The following is a 22,722-nucleotide window of genomic DNA, read 5'->3' on the forward strand; positions in this document are numbered from 1 at the left end:
AAGAAAGAAAGAAAGAAAGAAAGAAAGAAAGAAAAAGTGAGAGAGATGAAAGAAAAAAAGGAAAAAGGGACAGAGAGACAAAAGGAAGGAGAGAAAGAGAGAGAGAGAGAGAGAGAGAGAGAGAGAGAAATAAAGAAAGAAAGAAAGAAAGAAAGAAAGAAAGAAAGAAAGAAAGAAAGAAAACACAGGGCCGGCAAGCCACTCCCACCAGGTCTCATGGCCAGCAAGCCACTCCCACAAAGGAGGCCACACCCACAGAGTAGGTTCAAAAGTTTTTTGAAACCCACCACTGATGTGCAGAAGCGTCGCTCGCATGGGGGAATGCGCCCGAATAGGTAGTAAAAAAATTGGCAACCCACCACTGTCCAGAACCTGTCAGAACTAGCTGAATATCACCTCTGTCACATTCCCCTTACAATGGAGGATGGGTGGGAGAGAAAGACAGGTGTGTATACACCATGGATCAAGCAAGCTCTCCCAAAGGAGGGTGATTTAAGAGGGAAAAAACCCCCATGGTTTGATGCTATGATTGGATGATGAGTCATGGTGGCAAACATTTATTTTTTATTTCTTAAATTTATTTGCTCAGGGCATCCCTTGCAGTGAATGTGAAGAAACTGATAATGAAGTAGAAACATGGTATTTATCTGAAGGCTATATTATAAAAGACAATCCTTTATTTAAGAAACCATCCTTAAGATATATTCGTTTCTCAAAGCTCATTTTTATTCTTTATTTTCTATATTTAACCTTTGGTGCACAAATTGTACCACTGGTCTTTCACAGTCAGGTGAAAAATATGGAAATTGAATTGTTATTTTAAAAATAAATTTACATATACTGTTAGATTTTAGGTATGTGTATCAGGATGTGTGATTTTTGTAAAAGGTTTTTTTTTTTTGCTTTTAATCTTGAATTTTGCTTTGTAAAGCAAAGTTATAAATGTGAACAATTAAACTTTACTATCCTTATGAACTCTCTCAGATTTGTACCCTTTTTCGGGTTAATCCCTTATATTCCAGAAAAAACATAGTCAACATAATGATATTAAAGTGTGTGTGTGTGTGGGGGGGGTCCTTGGTGCACTCTGAGTTTCGCTGGTTATGAAGGCTGCTAGCACTGATGCTGTTACCTAGTTTGGTAATGAAATGGCTGCAGGAAAGCAAACAGCACCAAAGATTCAACTCTGAGCTATAAATATTCTCTTGCATCGGTGTGTGTGTGATGTGTGTGTGTGTTGTGTGTGTGTGTGTTGAGAGGTTACCCACTAAATGATTTTATTTGAAAGAAATGAGATCTTGAGATTTTGATGCAATACAATAATATTATCTCATCAGCTGGATATGTGATACTTTGGGATGTCTATGAAATACTTGTTAATTTTCTTCCAAAAATATCAATTGAATTGACATATGTCTGAAAATAAAAACCTAGCTAGCAATGTTAGCAAGATCCTTCCCCCCCCCAATGTTTGAAGAACATTAGGAAATAAGCTTTTTAAAAGATTTTTTTTTTAAAGCATAACCTTAAACAAGATGGAATCAAAAAGTAAAGCTAAAAAACAGAAGCAACTGAAAAGAGAGTGGGGGAAAAAGGGAAACTCGACTGTTTATTACCCGTGTAAGATTCTTGTTAGCCTTAAGTGAAAATGGGAGCAGATTTAGGCAAGTTTTAAGAAGCTAAATGAACAGCATTAATGCTAAATCATTCTGCAGTCTTAATTTAGCTGAGCCTTGGTCTCTAAATCACAGCAGATGGCAGCAGATAGATGACCTTGGCTGATCTCAAAAAAGGCTAAGTCAGTTTGGAACTGATTAGCACTTGGATGGGAATCCGCTAGCAAATCCCAGGGCAAAATCCAAAGCAAAATGCCCTAAAGAAACCCTTAGCAAACCATTTCCATATTGTGACCAAAGCTGCAGGTTCAACAGGTATGGAGGGGAACTGAGAGTGAATAAGCAATAGGTTTTGATACGTCAACATTCTGATTTTCATTTGCTTTAGTCCTTAATTTTTTTGTACTTCATCTATTATACACTACACTTATTCCTGTGGTGGGTTTCAAATTTTTTTCAAAGCTACTCTGTGGGTGTGGCCTCCTTTGTGGGAGTGGCTTGCTGGCCATGTGACCTGGTGGGAGTGGCTTGCCGGCCATGTCTTCTCTCTCTCTCTCTCTCTCTCTCTCTCTCTCTCTCTCTTTCCTTCCTTTTGTCTCTCTGTCCCTTTTTCCTTTTCTTCTTTCATCTGTCTCTCACTTTTTCTTTCTTTTTTCTTTTTTCTTTTTTCTTTTTTCTTTTTTCTTTTTTCCTTTTTTCTTTTTTCTTCTTTCTTTTCGCTTTCTCTTCTTCTCTTTCCTCCTTTCCTCTTCTCTTTCCCTCTTTCTCTTTCTCTTTCTCTCTCTCTCTCTCTCTCTCTCTCTCTCCTCTCCTCGCGTCTCTCTCTCTCTCTCTCTCTCTCTGTGTGTGTGTGTGTGTGTGTGTGTGTGTGTGAGTGGTGGATTTCAAATTTTTTTGGAACCTCTTCTGTAGGTGTGGCCTGCTTTCTGATGGAACCTCTTCTAACCGGTTCGGTAGATTTGACAAACCGGTTCTACCGAACTGGTGCAAACTGGTAGGAACCCACCTCTGACTTATTCTAATAGGAGAACTCTCAGATTTTTTTTTTCAAGGTGGGTTCTGTAAATTAGATTAATGCTCATATTTATTCTTACGATTCAATCATCTCCTACAAATCCAAAGCAGAAATATTGATTTGGTTCGAGATTTGGATCCAGTTTCACTAAAACCTTTAAGGAGTCTATCTGCTGCTTCTACTATGGCTCAACCATAGTGCCAACATGTTTAACGCCCATAATCATTATGGTTACAAATGGAGCTCCATCAATCACTGTCACACAGCTGGGAAACCTATTTGTCAACCCTTTGGCATTGGATGTTCTGTTAATTGTTTTCCCAAACATACTTGACTGCATGTCTGAGGATTATGATTAGTGTCACTCAATTCTATGCCTAGTGTCACGTTGTGTTTATTTGTTAGATTTAAATTATGTTTGTTATGTTTTATATTATTTATTACATTTATAACGGCTGCCCATCTGTCGTACGTGACTCTGGGTAGCTAACACTTAAAAATAGAATTAGAAGTGTTCATTTTCTTAATAGTTTTTTTCTCCCTGAAAACATCAGCTGAGGAATTGCCTGTGACAAGTGAGACATTTGTTAAGTGAATTTTGGCCCGTTTCATTACCTTTCTTGCCACGGTTGTTAAGTGAATCACTGCAGTAAGTTAGTAACATGGTTATTAAGTGAAACCTAGCTTCCTCACTGACTTTGCTTGTCAGAAAGCCACAAAAGTTGAGCACATGATCCCAGGACACGGCAACCGTCATAAACATGAACCAGTTGCCAAGCACTGAATTTTGATCACGTGACCATAGGGATGCGGCAATGGTTGTAAGTATGGAAAAAGGTCATACATCACTTTTTTCAGTGCTATTGTAACTTCGAATGGTCACTGTTCTGACCCCCCTCGTCCTACACCAAAGCACACCGAGACAAAGATTCTTCAAGGATTTATTAACACACAGTCTAACCTTGGCAGCAATCCAGCACAGACTAACCTTGGCAGCAGTCCAGCCTGCCAAGCTAGCCACAAGAGTTCTCCAGCTCTAGTGAATAAGTTGACTCCTGCAATGAGTGTGTGCACAACCATTCCTTTTATAGTCTTGAAAAGAGCCTAATTACCACCAGCTGAGTGCAATTATCTCCTGTAACTGCGTAACTGTTCCTTACGCTTATTACCTCTCCGTTGCCGGGCATCCAAGACCAATTCCCTTGTCTCCTCCCCACTGCTCCAATGCATGATGTCAGGAGCACACTCCCTTGTCTCCTCCCCACTGGTCCAAGGCTCAGGCACCTCCTGGTGGCCAACCAGCCTCTCTGTGCCCTGCTCGGAGTCGAACCCTGTCCAGGGTCTTCCACATCTTCCAGAGCCGACTCATAGGGCCCTTCGCTGTCGGAGTCTGGTGGCAGCTCCAACGGCTCCTGCTGGGCCACAACAGGTCACTAAATGAACTGTTGTAAATCGAGGACTACCTGTAAAGACCTAGCTAGCAATGTTCGCAAGATACTTTTTTTCATGAGTATCTTGTGAATCACCCAAAGTCAACAGGAGTTGGGTGGCATACAAATAACAGTAATGACAACAACAACGTTGATTATTTTTCCTTTGTGATCTGAGGACTGTCTGCATAGGTGTCAGGTTTCTGAAAGATACCCTAATTAACTTACGAGCCTCGAGCCATATTTCAAAAGAAATCCAGTCATTTATTAGGAACAACATCTCGGCAATACCCATGTGGAGTCAGATTTAACTTCAGTTTAATTATGGCTGAACTTTACCCCTGTTTCTCCCCTCTTCCCAGTCTGTGTCATAAATGCTACGAGGTGCTGCAGCAGGTTGTAAAATTTGTGCCTCACAAGCCTGCTGTAATAATCTGAGATCTGACTCTAGCCGAAGGTATGCATGGAATTCTCTCTCCCCTTTCCCCCAATGTCAACTTGATAACAGACATGGAAATGTTTTACAAGTTGACATTCAGCTCCCCTCACTTCCCGAAGGTGCCAACAGGGGCTTCACCTTATTCTTCCAATAACCATCCTGTCAAATGGGCCAAGCTGAGAGATACTCCCTGGCTGAAAGTCAGATGGTGGTTTTCCATGACAGAGAGCAGACCTAATCTTGGGTCTCCCTCACTTTTAGCCTGACATTTCCTACTTAACTCTGGCTTCTCTCAGTAGACTCTGTAGAATCACAGAGATACCCAGAGATACATAGAAATGAGCCATTATCATGCAGAATGATATGGATTGGGAAGGAAAGGTTCTTTCAAAGTCATAGTCCTATTTTGATAGCGGAACAAAAAAAAATTCTACTAAAAACAACTTTCAGGAGCTGCATTAAAAATATTTGTTGGTCATAATTTCTTCTTTGAAAACCCCAAGTAGCTAATTATTGGCACTGAATGTATAAATTTGGATTTTCCTTCAGGTGCTAATTTCCATGCAAATTGCCACCCTCTGCAATATACGTTAGATCTACTACATTTGTTACAACTGATGAGTGACTCCCAGAGTGCAAGTATTTTTAAAGCATGTAATTGCAGTGATGTCCTACAGTCGGCAAAATGTGTTATTATTGTTATTTATTCCTGCAATGTGTATATGCTTCTTCAAAGGCTGTAAGCAGCTTGCAACGGATGCAATAAAAGAACTGAACCACAATAAGAGACACTGATGACCACATCACATATCAATAATCAAAATTCATCGTTGCAAACCTTTAACCATGCGCGTAGCTCTGAGAAAATGATATCATTCATTCCCTGTAGGAATGGCAATAGCATTTCAACTATCCTCTTGAATGTTAACACACAGGCAGGTTCCTAACTTCAAGGGCAGAATATCTGGGATATTAGGCTATATTAGTGATGGCTAACCTTTTTTTCATCCTGTGCCAAAAGCGCAGGGAGATCATACATGGGCGTACCCACACCCATAATTCTATGCGTCCAACCCCCTCGCACATGCACGCATAACTCCCCTATTCATGCGCACATGATCCTGCCCTCCCCCCGCATTTTAATAGCAATAGCAATAGCAGTTAGACTTATATACCACTTCATAGGGCTTTCAGCCCTCTCTAAGCGGTTTACAGAGTCAGCATATCGCCCCCAACAACAATCCGGGTCCTCATTTCACCCACCTCGGAAGGATGGAAGGCTGAGTCAACCTTGAGCCGGTGAGATTAGAACCACTGAACTGCAGATAACAGTCAGCTGAAGTGGCCTGCAGTACTGCACTCTAACCACTGCGCCACCTCGGCTCATCTTCTGGATCTACCTCATGTTTTTTGGCCTTCTCCTCTTTTTGAATATGCCTTGTATGATATAGGGGAGCAGTGACTCAGTGGCTAAGATACTGAGCTTGTCGATCAGAAATGTTGGGAGTTTGGTGGTTCGAATCCCTAGTGCCGTATAACGGAGTGAGCTCCCGTGACTTGTCCCAGCTTCTGCCAACCTAGCAGTTCGAAAGCACGTAAAAATGCAAGTAGCAAAATAGGAACCACCTTTGGTGAGAAGGTAACAGCGTTCCATGTGCCTTTGGCATTTAGTCATGCTGGCCACATGACCACAGAGAAATCTTCGGACAGCGCTGGCTCCTCGGCTTTGAAATGGAGATGAGCACCGCCCCCCTAGAGTCGGAACGACTAGCACATATGTGCGAGGGAACCTTTACCTTTACCTGTATGGTATAGAATCCCAAGGCATTCACTTCACTTAATTCTTGCCATCGCCTGCTCATTATAATCATCATGAATACTTCCAGAGTCCTCTTCTCTCCTTCCAAGTCCTACTCTGTAGCCTCATCAGGGTGGTGGGGAGGAGGCGTATGAGAGTATAAACTCCCAGCAAGATCACCCAAGGCATGAAGGTCATGCCAGCTGCCCAGTTAAAACACGTGGCCTTGCATTTTGGGCATCAACAATATGTGATAGGAAGAGCCTGGAAACAGGTAATCACTACAGTGGCAATGGCAAAGGCATCCATTCATACTGCACAGGAGAAGGCCATGGTGAAGCACTCTTATATTTTTACCAAGAAAACCACATAGAGAGAAACTATGAAATGACTGACAATATAGTGCAGGATAATGAGCCCTTAAGGTTGGATGACATTCAACATGCTGTGGACGAAGAAGCCGAGGATCTTTCAAAGTACTAATGGTGTTTATGATGGGGCTAGATTAAAGCCTTTGAGACATCGGGTTACCGGTATTGCCAGCCAGGAAAAGAAAAGCTGAAGCTCCAAAGACAGAATGAAAGAAGCGTGAATGCTGTGTAGGAAGCTATCGCCCAGCCCTCTCCCAGAAAAATGAAATGTCCTAGGAAATATTGAAAAGGCAGAATATTTCTCTGGATGTGAAAAGAAAGAAACATGTTTTAAAAGACAGAATAGCTGCCTGTAGCTTCCTGCCCATCCCTACTTTGTTAATGGGCCACTAAGAAGGCCAAGCTAGTCCATTTTACACAATAAAGACTTCTCCACTGGGAGTAAAAGCATGATAATATTGGCCCTTTACTCAACTGACCACGTGGCGTCTGAGAACTCAACCAAACCTGGATTCAAAACACAGCCTAGAGAGTTGCCCCTGCATGGCCCCATGGGAGTCTGACAACCAATCAGAATGCATTTCTTACACAGGAACAGGAAACAGAGAGGTGGGACTAAACAGGTTATAAAAAGCCTAGCAAGCCCCTCCCTCAGCCCTTCTCTTCTTCTCCACCAACATTGAAGCATGTGATCCCCTTTTCTGTTCAGGACTCAAGCCATGTGGCCCTGTCCACCAATAAACCATCTTTCCAAGCAACCTCCATGTCTCCAGTGTCTTCTTCCCCACTTGGAGCCAAACCCAGAAGGACATTTTTTTTCATCAGCTGGAAAGCTCCACACAGTAAAAGGTGGAACGAAGCTACTACAAATAAACAATTTAGACATCAATACATTGAGATGGGCCGAGACTCCAGGGCAGGAAAGGGGTTGCGGGGTAACAATTGTCATTTGGGAGTCTGTGTTGGCCTAGGTCAGGGGTGTCAAACTCGATTTCATTGAGGGCCGCATCTGGATTGTGTTTGATTTTGGAGGAGGGTGGCCGGGGTGTGTGGCCAGGTGTGTCTGTGGCCAGCTCAACATCACTTGTTTAGGGGACACCTGCATTGTTCTGCCAGTGAAAATGGATGTGGTCCTCCCAAGCTCTGTTGTCGCTGGCAGAGGCACCACGGGCTGGTCCTTCGCTGTTTCCAGGGGTCCCCACGAGCCAGATCTAAGCACACAAAGAATCGGTCTGAACCAGTAGGAACCCACCACTGATGTGGGTACTCGGCAGGGACTTGAACTTTCATTTGGATGGGGAAAACCTGGAAACTTTCAGATTTGGGTTTTCCCAGATGTGCCAATATGACATCTCTCATAAAATGGAACTTAGAGGAATCTCATGCCCTGGAGTCTTCTTTCATTGGAGGTGTTACTTGGAACCCTGACAGACTTCTTAAGTTTTAATATTTAACCCTAACATTTTAAATTCTGCTTTTAATCAGGTTCTTATTTATGCTTTATATTATGACATATTTTTTATTGTAAACTGCCCAGAGTCACTTAGGTGGCATGAGCGGTATAGAAAAGTGATGAATAAATAAAGAAAATAAATAAGAAGCCAACCTATATTCCAAGACCAAAAAATGAGACTTTACAGAGTGTGCAAACTATCATACAATATCTTTAGTTTCAAAGGTTCACCGACAAATGCGCACTCGACAAAAACGCGCCAACAAAACCGCGGCCAGAAAACAGTGAGGACGAAATCGCGCCCACAGAAGCGCGCTGATAAATGCGCACTGACGAAAGTGCGCCATCAAGAAACAATGTGAAAACAACGTAATACCCTAACCCTAATGCTAATGCTAATGCTAACGCTAACGCTAACCCTAACCCTAACCCTAACCCTAACCCTAACCCTAACCCTAACCCTAACCCTAACCCTAACCCTAACCCTAACCCTAACCCTAACCCTAACCCTAACCCTAACCCTAACCCTAACCCTAACCCTAACCCTAACCCTAACCCTTACCTTAACCCTAATCGCACTTTCATCAGCGCGCATTTATCGGCGCGCTTCTGTGGGCGCGATTTCATCATCGCTGTTTTCTCGCCACGTTTTTGTCGGCGTGCTTTTGACGTGCATGCATTTGATGGGTCACGGTTTCACATAGTAGCAAAATAAAGCTTAGGATCATCCAATGGATACCAGAAACCCACAAGGACAAAGAGATGCCAGATATTCAAGTTGGCTTTAGAACATACTGAAGAACACAAGACATTATTGCCGACGCACACTGGATAATTGAAAAAGTCAAAGAATAAATACCAAAAAGAAGTCAGCGCGTGCTTCATCGATTATAGAAAAAGCCTCGGATTGTGTCAATCATGTCAAGCTGTGAAATGTGTTCAGAAAATTAAGACTCTCAGAACATCTCTTTGTCCTCATGAGAAATTTATATTCGGGTCAGGAAGCCCGAAGCCAGAACAAGGGAAAACAAACTGGCTCCATTCCTTGACAAAGGAATGTGATAAGGCTATCTACTCTTCCCTTATTTATTCAGCTTACATGTGGAATATATATTACGGGAAGCTGGCTTGAAAGAAATAAGCATGGAAGAAGAAACATCAATAACATCCACACTAGGTTGAAGATGCTACCCTGATAGCTGAAAATGCAAGAGCTGGAATTAAAAGTCACAGCAAAAAAAAAGGGGGCTAAATATAAAAAAAGCCCAAATTGATGACAACAGGTAGAGCAATCAGCCTTTAAAACTGATGATGATAATATTGAAGTGGCAAAGAGCTTCTTCCCATTTAGGTCCAACTATCAACAATAAAGGAACAAGCTGTGATAAAACAAGCACCCCACAGACTAGCATTTGGTAAAACAGCCTTGGAAGTGATATTGAAATGCCATGATGTATCTTAACATTTGCAAAGATCAGAAACTTTCAAGCTATGATGTTCCTTATGCAGTGGTGAGTTTCAAAAATTGTTCGAACCTACTCTGTGGGTGTGGCCTCCTTTGTGGGAGTGGCTTGCCGCCCATGTGACCGGATGGGAGTGGCTTGCAGCCCATGTGACCGGATATGAAGATGCTGAGGACACTTGTCAGAACCACCTTAAATTACTTCACACACAGCACTGGCATGCATAAGAATAGGATGTAAAGTTGTTTTTTAAAAGGCATCTTTGGTTTGCGTTAAAACAACTTCAACACACGCAATGTTCTGATTGCACCACAAATGCAGTAGTCACCCTTACCTTTCACAGAGGCACTGAGTTTTATAAATATGAGAATGATAGTGTAGAATAATCATATCCAAGGACCAGTGGTGGGTTTCAAAATTTTTTTGGAACCTCTTCTGTAGGTGTGGCCTGCTTTCCAGGTCCACTGGTGGAACCTCTTCTAACCGGTTCGGTAAATTTGACGAACCGGTTCTACCAAATAGGTGCGAACTGGTAGGAACCCACCTCTGTCCCTATGACACTCTATGGAAGTCAAAGTTGGACTTTAAACATGCAGGAGAGGAAGAGTATTGATGCTTTTGATCTTTGATGTTGGAAGAAGACTCACGAGAATATTGTAGAAAGTCAAAGAAACCCGAACTGATGGATCATTGAATAAAGCCACCCACGGTTCTCACTTGAGGCACAAATGACCAGGCTCTAATTATCCCCTTTTAGATCCATTATGCAAAGATCCAGCTTTATGGAGAAGAGTGTAATGTTGGGAAAGGTAGAAGGAAGGAGAAGAAGAGGACAACCAGCAACAAAGTCAATGAACTCAATTACCGAAGTGATAAATGCATCATTGAGCCGTTGTGGCCCAGTGGTTAGAATGCAGTACTGCAGGCTACTTCTGCTGACCGCCGGGTGCCTGCAATTTGGCAGTTCGAATCTCACCAGGCTCAAAGTTGCCTCAGCCTTCCATCCTCCGAGGTCAGTAGAATGAGGACCCAGATTGTTGGGGGCAATATGCTAACTCTGTAAACCACTTAGAGAGGGGTGTAAAGCACTGTGAAGCGGTATAGAAGTCCAAGCGCTATTGCTATCGAGAGTCCTGAAAGAAAAGGTTAGGAATAGTTCATCTTGGAGAATATCCTGTTTCCCTAAAAATAAGACCTCCCCAGATAATAAGCCCAATTGGGCTTTTGAGCGCATGTGCTAAAATAAGCCCTCCTCCGAAAATATTGCAATACAGCAGCAGGCATGAGGTGACCACGCTCACCGCCTCCTGTACCTCAAAAATAATAAGACCTCCCGAAAATAAGGCCAAGTGCTTATTTTGGGGGTCAAAAGAAAATAAGACCGTGTCTTATTTTGGGGAAAACACGATATCTATCTATGTGATCACTAGAAACTGAAAAAAAGCTTTAATCAATCAATCAATACTTTCAGGATACAGAGGATGAGTTTGGTCAGCGAAGTGATGTTGACCAGGGATAGCTTTAGCATACAAGGTTAAAGATTGTAGTGTTGGAAATAGTGATCCAGTCGTCATTAGGATTTCTTTGTGCTCGGACAAAGGAAAACAGGGATGTTGCCATTAAGAAGGATGGCAAGGAGGAGAGCCTGTGGCCTAGTGGCTAATACAACTGCCTAATATGTAATACAGCCCAGGTTCGAATCCCAGTAAGGGTATGGCTAGCTGATGAGAGCTAAATAGCTTGAAATACATCTATAAAAGGTATACTGTTATCAAATAGATAATCAAGAATGTAAGGGAACTATGATTTATTGGGGAAAAAAATAATACTAATCGTAATTGAACATATACTGTACAATGAAAGTGAGGTATTTAGTTATTCTAGATGAAAAATCTGTGATGGCAGATGTTATTTGAGAATATGGATGTTAAAACACCTGTAACCAAACGACATGCTGTCTGTGATGATGCTTTTTGTTGTTGTTTTGTTTTGTTTTATGTATGTGTTGTCTGTGTAATAAAAATAAAAAATTATAATAAAAAAAATAAAGAAGGATGGCAAGATAAATAATCTCATAGCACCACCAAGTGATCACTCATTTTATATAATTTTGTAGGATAAATTGTAAGATTTCATCCAGCCAGCGAAATCCACAGCCAATAAACTGGACTGACCCTGGATTGATAGGAAGATTGGATGAAGTAGACTGTGAGAAACTGCTATTCCCACTCCCAGTTGCCATTAGCTGTGGGAATGGGGGGCTCCCTCCCCTCTTTTGCAGAGACATCTGTGGCATCTGTAAAAAGCAGTTAGGGGATCATTTACCCTGGGGAGCGATATGGTCTCATTTCCATTTCACGCTTGGCCATTGGAAATGTCCTAAAACATTAAGAACAGGGAACGGATTGACTTTGTTTTCTATTCTCTGTCTCTTATCATCTGTTCTTTCTGTGTTGTATTTCTGAGATCACCCACATGACAGCAGGGTTTATCTGGGATTTATGATTCTGAAGGTTACTTTGAGAGCCTTTCAGGGCAAAAAGCTTGCTTCGGAGTGAGGGAAAAAGAGAGCAAAGCAGACAAGGGACCAGCGAGGCAGGAAGATTATTCAGGTTTCCTTTGATTCTCAACGGCTCTAAATCTAGGCAGTTTCTCACCAACTCTAAAATGTGCCAAAATCTTTATAAAAATATGCATTTTGCAGTAATGTTTCAATTTTTTTTAAAAAAAGGAAATATGTAGTTTGGAAATATATACTGAAACGCAAAAGAGTGTGCCAATGTTCAAAAGGGGGGAAAAAAATATCATCATACATTGTGGGAAATCTTGGGGAATTTCTGATACTGAATAGATTGCAAATCACCCTGCAATCTACTTTGGAATTTCCGACTTGATTATTTAAGAGAGAAGGGAGAAGCACACCTTGCATAAACCTATCACCAAGGGCTGTAAAATGCCCCTGTGTAACAAGCTATTGATCTTATCAACTGGTGATAGGTATTTATTGTTCTTGGCAGCTTCTCTCTCTCTCTCTCTCTCTCTCTCTCTCTCTCTCTCTCTCTCTCTCCCTCCCTCCCTCCCTCCCTCCCTCCCTCCCTCTCTCTCTCTCTCTCAGTTTTCAGTTTATTTCATTTATATGCCACCCTTTTCCCCCGAAGGGGACTCAGGGCGGCTCACAACTCAACCGGGGAAGGGGAATACAGACAAAAAGAAATTTTTAAAAAAAAGCATAACAATGCATAATTTAAAAACACACAACAGTCATACCATTCGAGACGGGGGCAACAGCTCTTTAGCCCCAGGCCTGTCGGAACAGCCAGGTTTTAACGGCTTTGCGGAAGGCCTGGAGGGTGGTGAGGGTTCGTATCTCCACGGGGAGTTCGTTCCAGAGGGTCGGAGCAGCCACAGAGAAGGCTCTCCTCCGAGTAGTCGCCAGTCGACACTGGCCGGCGGATGGAATTCGGAGGAGGCCTAGTCTGTGGGATCTGATCGGTCTAGTGGAGGTAATTGGCAGCAGGTGGTCTCTCAAGTACCCAGGTCTCTCTCTCTCTCTCTCCCTCCCTCCCTCCCCCTCTCTCTCTCTTTCTCTTTCTTTCTCTCTCTTCCTCCCTCCCCCCCTCTTTGACTGTGCTTGGGTATTATTAAGGGGCTGCCTGTTTGAGAAACCACCTTTTTTGGGGTGCCTGGAGTCAGCTGTATTGATCAACACGCTTGACCGAAGCACGAAATTGACAGCAATGCTTGCTCTACGGAAACTGGGCAGTAGGGAAAGGAACTGCCATATATTAGCAATGTGAGCATTATTTTTCCTGGAGAGGAACGGGGCTGAAATCTGTCGTCCAGCAAAGAGGTGCTCCTCTCCTTTAATTGAGATAAATCAGGCTTTGTGCAGGCAAGTAAGCGTTGTGCATAAAACCAACGCTTAGGGACTGAATCAATCAAGGCAGTTGATCATCTCTGCTGATTTTCCTTTGGCTCTTAATTAATTTGCAAGCAACTTGTGAACTTATTACAAGCGCTGAGGAGTGCACTAATAAACTCCTGGCTCCCTGCTGCTTTAGTACTTTGTATTGATTGATGAATGCCTACCAGATCCCTTCTGATTGTGGTTGGGAGCCCTGCCTTCATCCCAGTCACACTTTCTCGTTTCATCTCTCTCTCCCTCCCTCCCTCCCTCTGCCTCTCCACCCCTTCTCCATCCCTCCCTCCCTCCCTGAGCAATTGCCATTTCCTGCTCCCAGGTGGCATTTCAGGCAAACAGGAACCGAGACTTTTGAAAGATTACCCCACCTCCTCCCCAACTCTCTGCAATTGAATCCCTGGAGAACTAGTTCACCAAGCAGGAGAAAAATATTTCCCCCCTTCCAAAAGCTATCTGGTTTGTCTGGAGGAGAGACAGAAAACCCCCCAACCCAGTGGTGGGTTTCAAAAATTGTTTGAACCTACTCTGTGGGTGTGGCCTCCTTTGTGGGAGTGGCTTGCCACCCATGTGACCGGATGGGAGTGGCTTCCCGCCCATGTGACCGGATATGAAGATGCCGACGACACTTGTCAGAACCACCTTAAATTACCTCACACACAGCACTGGCATGCATAAGAACATGATGTAAACTTGTTTTTTAAAAGGCATCTTTGGTTTGTGTTAAAACAACTTCAACACACGCAATGTTCTGATTGCACCACAAACGCAGTAGTCATCCTTACCTTTCACAGAGGCACTGAGTTTTATAAATAGGAGCATGATAGTGTAGAATAATCCTATCCAAGGACCAGTGGTGGGTTTTTCATCTCAGCATTAGAATCTACATTCAGGTTCTACAACATGAATGAATCTATAAATAAATCAAGTCAAAATGCTTTGATTTCTCCCGAAGACTTAGAAATGGTGTTCTGTCAATGCCAGTAAATTTTTGTCTTCCCTGGCACTGAGAGGCAAGACCAGGATATGATTTGATTGATGTTTTCTCTTTAGGCAGGTGTTGAAATGAGTATTATTTGTTTCCATTTTTAACGCTACCCTCTCAACTTCTAGTTTATTCTGAAAACGATTGCATGAGATCAGCCATGCTTTGACAAGCCCAATGTCACCCAGGTAGCTTTACAACTGAATAGAAATATGAAATAGGTCAGAGACATTCTTTTCTGACTCTTTAACCAGCATTGTTCTTCTTTTTTTCTTTTTCTTTTGGTGAGACAGGAGGAGGGGGGGAATAGGGGGGAAAGCATAGAGCACAATCCATTATATAATAAATGGAGAATTATTCCACATGTATATGTATGCTTGCGCGCATATGCATGTATAAGAGAGAGAGAGAGAGAGAGAGAGAGAGAGAGAGAGAGATTGCTCAATAGTAAGAAGAGATATTAAATATATAGCAATAGCAATAGCAATAGCAATAGCAGTTAGACTTATATACCGCTTCATAGGCCTTTCAGGCCTCTCTAAGCGGTTTACAGAGAGTCAGCATATTGCCCCCAACAATCTGGGTCCTCATTTTACCCACCTCGGAAGGATGGAAGGCTGAGTCAACCCTGAGCCGGTGAGATTTGAACCGCTGACCTGCTGATCTAGCAGTAGCCTGCAGTGCTGCATTTAACCACTGCGCCACCTTGGCTCTTATATAGATTTGCATTTGCTATCCAGATTTTTTAAATAGTTACCAAACAGGACTTTAAATGCTAGTTGGAATTCAGAAAAGGAGATTCAATGATCAGTTGATCGGAAATGTGTTTGTGTCTGATGCAGTAATAAAAATAAAAATAATGCAATGTCCTTTTCCATTGTCCTCCTGTTCATATCTCAAATATTTAATCCTTTCATTTATAAGCAGCAGCAAATGTTCCAATTTCAAGAGAGTTTTTTAATCAAATGTATTATTAAACTTATTCTTAGTAAAACTTGCTATTCATTAACCCAGGAAACAAGATACTCCTTTTGGTGTGTGTGTGTGCATGTGTGTGTGTGTGTGTGTGTGCATGAGTGTGTGTGCATGAGTGTGTGTGTGCATGTTAATGCATTCATTCATATTCTGCATTCATAAGGCATTCATTCATTCATTCATTCATTCATTCATTCATTCATTCATTCATTCATTCATTCATTCATTCATTCATATATATTAAGGGTATAAACTATGCTCCCCAATTCAATTTAATGGAAGATGAGCTAGCCATATTTATTGTTTTTTCATAATATGCATTTAAAAATAGTTGAATCGTCTGTGTGTGTGTGTGTGTGTGTGTGTGTGTGTGTGTATCTGATGAGAGCTAAATAGCTTGAAATAGATCTATACTAGTCTCCCTTTATTTATTTATCAGCACAAATTAAAAAACACAAATATAACAAAGGCAACAGTAAAAAAAAAACATTGGGTTTCTGTCGTGATGGATTCTTGTGACGAGCCAATTGACAGATGATGGAAGCAGTTAGCTTCCTCCCATAATTGGGGCTTACCAGGGGTTGTAAAAATCTAATAGATACCTTTCACCCTGGCTTCGCTGATAACGGATAAGAGACTGTGGCCTAATGGCTAAGAAGTTTGCCTAGTATGTAATATAGCCCAGGTTCAAATCCCAGTAAGGGTATGGCTAGCTGATGAGAGCTAAATAGCTTGAAATAGATCTATACTAGTCTCCCTTTACTTATTTATCAGCACAAATAAACACACACACACACATGTATGTATGTATGTATGTATGTATGTATGTATGTATGTATGTATGTATATAATTCTCAACCCAATAAGTTGCTGTTTCCAAGCTGTCAACTGCCAGGAAAAAATACTGATTTTGACAAAATAATATTTTTTTTGCATTTTTGAATTAGATTATTACTGAGAAAGCAATTAGTCACTTGTTTTACACAAAACAGCTCATTTTAAATGACAAGTATTCACAACATACCTTGGTTGTCACTGCTTCATGCTACTCTCAAATAAACCATTTAAATTCATAGCATTAAAACTTGAAAATATAGAACCCATGGTTTAGTGGAGCAATCACATGTTAGATACCTCTCCAAGAAAAAAAGAATGTAGAGCTGCATTCACTCAACTCAAATCTTAGCACCAAAAATGAAAATCAATATTAGCTTTTTGCAGAAAAACAGACCATGTTCCCCAGAGACAGTTCTGATAGATTGTATTTAAATCAGAGAAGATATTTCTGTCCAATAAATTGTTCCCAAACTGTAGCTGAGATACTATATCAAAAGTCCTTTGTCCTATGCAAAGATGTTGGAAAAAATGTCCATCTGGGTTCCGTTCCAAGTGGGGAGAAAGACACTGGAAAAAGGGAGGTTGCTTGAAAGGATGGTTTAATGGTGAAGCAGAACCACCAAGCCAGAGGTGGGTTCCTACCAGTTCGCACCTATTCGGTAGAACCGGTTCGTCAAATCTACTGAATCGGTTACAAGAGGTTCCACCAGTGGACCCAGAAAGCAGGCCACACCTACAGAAGAAGTTCCAAATTTTTTTGAAACCCACAACTGCCACACACAGACAGACAGACAGACTGACAGAGAGAGAGAGAGAGGAAGAAATAAAGAAAAAAGAAAAAAGAAAGAAAAAGAGTGAGAGAGATGAAAGAAAAAAGGGACAGAGAGACAAAAGGAAAGAGAGAGAGAGAGAGAGAGAGAGAAAGAAAGAAAGAAAAGAAAGAAAGGAAGGAAGGAACGAAGGAAGGAAATAGATGGCCGGCAAGCCACTCCCACCAGGTCACATGGCTGGCAAGCCACTCCCACCAGGTCACATGGCTGGCAAGCCACTCCCACAAAGGAGGCCACACCCGCAGAATAGGTTCCAATTTTTTTTGAAACCCACCATTGCACCAAGCACATGTGATTCTGGGGAGCTGACACATGGAGTGGAGCGTGTTATTTATACCCTCTCTTCGGCTTTGAACTTGAGGTTCCTGTTCCTGTGGCAAGGGCATGTATTCCATTAGCTGTAGTCAGACTCCAACGTGGAGTCATGTTTTCCCTGTAGTCAAGTTTGGTTGAACCTTGGGCTGATGCAACGAAGGGGCTTGGTTGTGTCATTTAGTGAGCTCTGCTGATAGATAATCCTAGTATGTCCTGGAGGGTCATGTCTTCATCCCGTCACCCTGGAATTGAGGCTTTTGTTTTGTAGATAGGATGGCTCAATGGGCACCGAATATCTGCTTGGGACAGGGAGCTGTAGGAAGCTGAGTTTCTGTCTCCCTTAAGATTTCTACTTCTCTTTTAGGGGAAATATTCTGCCTTTTACATATTTCCCAAAATATTTCATTCTTCTAGGAGGGGTGAATGCTAACTTTCTTCAAAGAAAATGAACATTATATGAGCTCCAGGTTGCGATTAGTAGACTCTAAAACATCTTGTAGTTCACTTCACAAAGCCCTTAAAATTCACCACATAAAATAACACGGTTAACAGGGGCCAAGGAGTTCAACTCCTAACTCAATGAAGAAATCCATATTAAAGCATTTCTGTCAAATAGCTGTTAAGCCTCAGCTTGAAGGGGAACATTCAATGAAGAGGAAACCCCCCATCTTTCAGAGTAAGCAGTTTCTTCTGATGAACTGCTTTTATGGAGAAGAATGTTTCCTACCATTCAGTCAGACTGCAACTCAATATCTTATATATCATTTTACATTAAAAAAATCTCCCCGTGAAGAAGAATTATCTTCCTATTTTCCCCAGCACAACATTGATAGCTAATGTTTTAAAATATCTTTGATGCATATACGCTTCATTCATTCATTCATTTTTTTTTTCATTTATTATATTTATATGCCACCCTTTTCCCCTGAAGGGGGACTCAGGGCGGCTAACAAATCAAATCAGGGAAGGGGGGGGTACAGACAAAAAAAAAAATAAACAATACATAACAATACATAATTTAAAAACACACAACAGTCATACCATTCAGGATGGGGGCAACAGCTCTTTAGCCCCAGGCCTGTCGGAACAGCCAGGTTTTAACGGCTTTGCGGAAGGCCTGGAGGGTGGTGAGGGTTCGAATCTCCATGGGGAGTTCGTTCCAAAGGGTCGGAGCAGCCACAGAGAAGGCTCTCCTCCGGGTAGTCGCCAGTCGACACTGGCCGGCGGATGGAATTGGAGGAGGCCTAATCTGTGGGATCTAATCGGTCTAGCGGAGGTGATTGGCAGCAGGCGATCTCTCAAGTACTTCTGATGAAATTTCTGCTAATATATTAGTGTTTTTTTAAAACCTTTATTAGTCATTCCTCCCTTGCCACTCACTGCTGTTTGTCTTTTCTTGAGGTAGTAATTTTCTCTATCAATCCATGAGTGATCAAATGATGACTTGTGACTTCTCAAGGGGGTCGGTGGGCGGGGGTAGGAATGGGGGGTAGAACAGTGGTGGGTTTTAAAAATTTTTGGAACCTACTCTGTGGGTGTGGCCTGCTTTGTGGGAGTGGCTTGCCGGCCATGTGACCGGGGTGGGAGTGGCCAAGATGATGTCAGCATTCCCAGTCAAGATAGAGGTATAAATTACACAGAAAAGAAAGAGGCATCCATACATCTGAATTTAACTTCAAAGCAGTGGCAACAACTTAAAATCATTAAATAATAATGTTTGTTAGGGCTATGCACTGTTTTTGAATATATAGGAATGTAAAGCCCACAGCATCTACTTGGTACTTTTTAAAGCAGCGGCACCTTTTTCCTGGATTCATGAAATATCTACTTTAAAGAGTTGTGGGTGGGGTACTATATTTATATTTATTTGCTAGACTGTAGCTTTCCTTTACATCTTTTGGGATAGATAAAGGCTTAGTGAGATTTCCTTTACAATTTATTTATTTTTTGTTATTCTGAAAAAACTAACTGTAACCCATATACACTAATGGGGGATTATATAGAATATGCATGGACCACTACATATTTCACTAGTCAACACCATCCGAGAGCCAAGGTGGCGCAGTGATTAAATGCAGCACTGCAGGCTACTGCTAGATCAGCAGTTCAGCGGTTCAAATCTCACCGGCTCAGGGTTGACTCAGCCTTCCATCCTTCCGAGGTGGGTAAAATGAGGACCCAGATTGTTGGGGGCAATATGCTGACTCTCTGTAAACCGCTTAGAGAGGGCTGAAAGCCCTATGAAGCGGTATATAAATCTACTGCTATTGCTATTGCTATCCTTTCCTTCCCCTCTACAGGGGTTCCGGGACTTACTTCCGGGTCCACCGGTGGAACCTCCTCTCCAATGATTTGGTAGATTTGACCAACCGGTTCTACCAAACCGGTGCGAACCCACCTCTGGATTGACACCTTAGAGATAGATCATGTTTTACCGGATGACATTTTTTGTGGGATAATTATACATAGTTTTGTTCATTTTTAAAATAAAAAATTAACTCTCTGGTTTCTCAAAGTTATTATAGTTAATCATTGCCCCCCCCCCCAAACCAATGAATGTTTTGTTGCTGCTTTAAAATTATATTTTTGTAACAAAATGTGCCGTCAAAATCCAGGTGTACAATAGGGATGATCTCTGGGGCCCAGAAAAGTATACCATGATGCATTTTGTCTATCTGGTAATTTACAGTTTGTTCTCCCTGGGAATGCTATAATGCAGGCCTGTCAAACTCCCTGGCCCATGGGCCAGGTGCGTCACAAGCTGGCCATGCCCATGCCCAGTTTAGTGAAGGGGGGGGAAGTCTCTACATCACATGATGCTGCCATGACGATGTGAGTTTGATACTCCTCTCAATCGTTCGGTAGATTTGACCAACTGGTTCTACCGAACCGGTGCAAACCGGTAGGAACCCACCTCTGGGGTAGAAAGAAGAGATCAGTTTTTTTAAAAAAAGAATTAGATAGTGTAAGCAAAATATAAACTCTGTCAAAACTCCCTTTGGGTTTGATGCTTAGTTTTGCTTGAGTGGTTGGAGTGACATGCAAATTAAAAAAATAGTTATTATTATAGCTATTTATTTTTTGCCTGGTTGCATCCCCCATGAACTAATTAGATTTATTCATGAAGGGAGAGTCACATAAATTCATGAAATATTTTATAGATCCGTGATACTAGAAATTTTGAAGCGCTCAATGTTAATCCCTTCCCTTAGGGAAATTTTTTTTTTTTTGCAAAATATGCGTTGTCCATCTTTTTCTTGTTTTCCCAGCCAAGCCCAACCCATTTCCCCCTTTTTCCTTTTCCTAAAAAATAGAAAAAAGGATTCACCTGGATTCAAACAAGAAAAGCAATATCAAAGTACTATCAGTAATATCAAAATAAGTGGTTATTGAATAAGCATTGATGAAGTCATTTCCTCCAATGGAGCCATTTCTTTGGAAAGAAATTTCATGATGCTGAAGTCCCAAAATGCAGGTGGGGGCCCCCAAAAATGAGCAATTTTTTTTTTTTGCAAAAACGGGCCCATTTTTGTCAAAAAAGGGCATAGATAGCCCTATGGAGGCTTATAGAGTACTCCTGAGGGCTGGGGGGGGGGGCAAAGTTGAACAAAAAAACAGGCTGTTTTTGCTTATTTCTACCCTCCCCAGCCTCCAGGAGCTCTCTAAAAGCCTCCATAAGGCTATGCACGACCATTTTGGGGAAGGGGACGGGGTTTTCAGGAGGCAAAAATGTTGTATTCAGTGTATAAGACACACCCAGATTTTCAGCCTCTTTTGAGGGAAAAAGGTGCGTCTTATACTCCAAAAAATACGGTAACTTTCTTTCTATTTTCTGAGTAGATATTAATGTCAGTATCCAAAATAGTGTGTATGACACCATCCTGGGTCCTTGGTTCCACAGCAGGAAGGATGCACAAACTGGTCCTTCATACTCCGTGGCTGTAATGGACTCTAAGCCACATAGTGTCCCTTATACCAGACTAGCAGGCTCACCATGGCAGTTATTAATCTTTCAATGTAGGGTGGACAGAGAGCTCAGATATGAAGATCTTGAGCCAGAAAAGTTCCAGGCGAATACATTTACAGTGCTCTAAACAAGACTTACGTTGGCCACAATAATCTCCAGATTTAATATCCTATTAGCTTATTCTCTAAAACTGGACTGGGTCAAGAGTTTCTTGAGGATGCGGTCCCTGGTTGAATGGGGACTTTAAAATTGGTTCTCAGACAGAGTCTGATAGTGTAAGCATTGCATAATGCTCACTCCAGAGGTGGGTTCCTACCAGTTCGAACCTATTTGGTAGAACCGGTTCATCAAATCTACTGAACCGGTTAGAAGAGGTTCCACCAGTGGACCCGGAAAGCAGGCCCACACCTACAGAAGAGGTTCCAAAATTTTTGAAACCCCTCACTGATCCTGGATATGATTATTCTACACTATCATGCTCATATTTATACAACTCAGTGCCTCTGTGAAAGGTAAGGATGACTACTGCGTTTGTGGTGCAATCAGAACATTGCGTGTGTTGAAGTTGTTTTAACGCAAACCAAAGATGCCTTTTAAAAAACAAGTTTACATCATATTCTTATGCATGCCAGTGTGTGAGGTAATTTAAGGTGGTTCTGACAAGTGTCGTCGGCATCTTCATATCCAGTCACATGGGCGGCAAGCCACTCCCATCTGGTCACATGGGTGGCAAGCCACTCCCACAAAGGAGGCCACACCCACAGAGTAGGTTCGAACAATTTTTGAAACCCACCACTGGCTCACTCTTAAAAACATGCTCTATATCTTGAAAGTTTTTACTGATTTTTCAGACTATAATTAATTATAGTTTTCTACCTGTACAAAACAAGACTTTTAACCATGTAGTTTCTCTATTGAGCCCCATCCAAGTTCCTTGCATTGACAGGACTGCTGGAACAGAATAGGAAAAGGTAGAATGGGCTATCATCAAGAGGTGCCACATATAGAAACGTTTACCCTTAAGATACTAAGTATAATCCTTGGTTTTATCATTAAGACACTAACTATAATCCTTGGTTTATGCAGGGTTAACATCTTAAGCAATCACTTCATGGTTTTTTTTAAAAAAAATATGTACCCTATGTGTTCTGACCCCCTCCTCCGTCCAGTAACGAATGCCGAGACAAGCTTAACTGGAATGTCACAGCACTTTATTAGCAAGAAACCCAAACCTCGGTGGCTGAAAGCCAAGCATAACAAACAGATTATGAACCTTGGCAGCAACTCAGACTTCGACAGATAACAGCTT

This window comes from Thamnophis elegans, chromosome 3, assembly GCF_009769535.1.
Source record: "Thamnophis elegans isolate rThaEle1 chromosome 3, rThaEle1.pri, whole genome shotgun sequence".
In the NCBI taxonomy this organism is placed as follows: domain Eukaryota; kingdom Metazoa; phylum Chordata; class Lepidosauria; order Squamata; family Colubridae; genus Thamnophis; species Thamnophis elegans.